General features: G+C 41.8%; 1 pseudogene; it reads right to left on the bottom strand.

The window, feature by feature from the left end:
- Window positions 1-489: 489 nt before the first annotated feature.
- Window positions 490-1,312, bottom strand: LOC147459389 (uncharacterized; annotated as a pseudogene).

Here is a 1,312-nt window from a genome sequence, read left to right as displayed (position 1 = left end):
TCTGCTTTCTTGGACAACTTGACAAGCACATCCTTTGCATCCGACCTGTTCGCACACCATAACTCTCTACCCAGAAGATATACAAATGGTCCCACATCCTCTGGGAGGTGCAAAAAATGCATCTCTAGTGGTGGTTGGTTGTAGCTCTTTAAGAGCACACCATTCACATCAAATACAATCATCCGCTTGCCTATATCCATAACATCTTTTGGCAGATCTGTGTCAACCAATTTTTCATTTAGCCACCACGGATCAATTTCTACATTGCCAATAATATTTGAGTCAATTAGCACACAATGAGGATCCTATAATAACTTACTTATAGAGTCAATTCAAAGATCAAAGGGTCAAAGTCTACCTCAAAAGAGCACAATATAAGAAGGAAAAGGTAACTTGTACTTAAAACATATGGTAATAGATGGAGACCAAAATATAATCTCAGCGCATTACATCAAGACATAAATTTTCAATTAAAAGGGTAAGCATAAGCTAAAGTTTGCAAGCACGAGACTTCTTGGCATGTCCATGGATGCGCTTTATTTCTACTGCAAACAACAAGTCATACAAGGTGAAATCACCTGGAGATGTTGGCATCACGCCGGCCACCTTCTCCGGATCAACAACATCCATGTCCACCATCAATCAAATCAATCACCTTATCCTGAACTTTTCCCTTGTTTTACTTCTTTCTCAGTAGTCCCACCTTTAGCACCATCCTCACTACTATCCGCTTTCTTAACACCATCAGCCTCTCCCTCGCCATTCTCTTCAACAGCACCCTGCCCTACCACGGCCTTAGTTGTAGTTAGTAGCACCTCGTCAATTGAAGAGGGCTCATCAAACTTGGTTTTCTCATCCTGTGGCTTGTTGAAATCCTTTGTAGAGGCCTCAAAAGTATTCATTCCAATACTATCCTGGCCTTTAGCAACCTCCCTCTTCTCCATAGCAGTATTCACCCCTTGGATGTCACCTGTTGTGTACACATCATGCCCCTCCACTTTCTCCTTCCTCCAACCAGATTCCAAGTCCATGAGGACGTCTTGAACACGTTCCATATTGGCAAGGTCCTCCACATCTTAACAAAAACCTTTGTTGGTCCAGGCCCACCATTCTTCACACCCATCGCGTCTGTTCCTTGCACATCTTGGCTTGCAGGTGTAACATCTTCCTCATTGCACAATCACAAATGAATCACTCAATATACATCATAATCCAAAGTTAGAAAGCCTCAACGTATTGAAAATAGTTCCAAATTACCCTTTATAGTATAATGCCCACTAATATACGCTTTTTCCACTGCAGGAATTACCAT

This window comes from Adiantum capillus-veneris, chromosome 4 (genome assembly GCF_014529385.1).
Source record: "Adiantum capillus-veneris isolate H3 chromosome 4, ASM1452938v2, whole genome shotgun sequence".
NCBI lineage: Eukaryota > Viridiplantae > Streptophyta > Polypodiopsida > Polypodiales > Pteridaceae > Adiantum > Adiantum capillus-veneris.
This window is presented reverse-complemented; position numbering and strand designations above follow the sequence as displayed.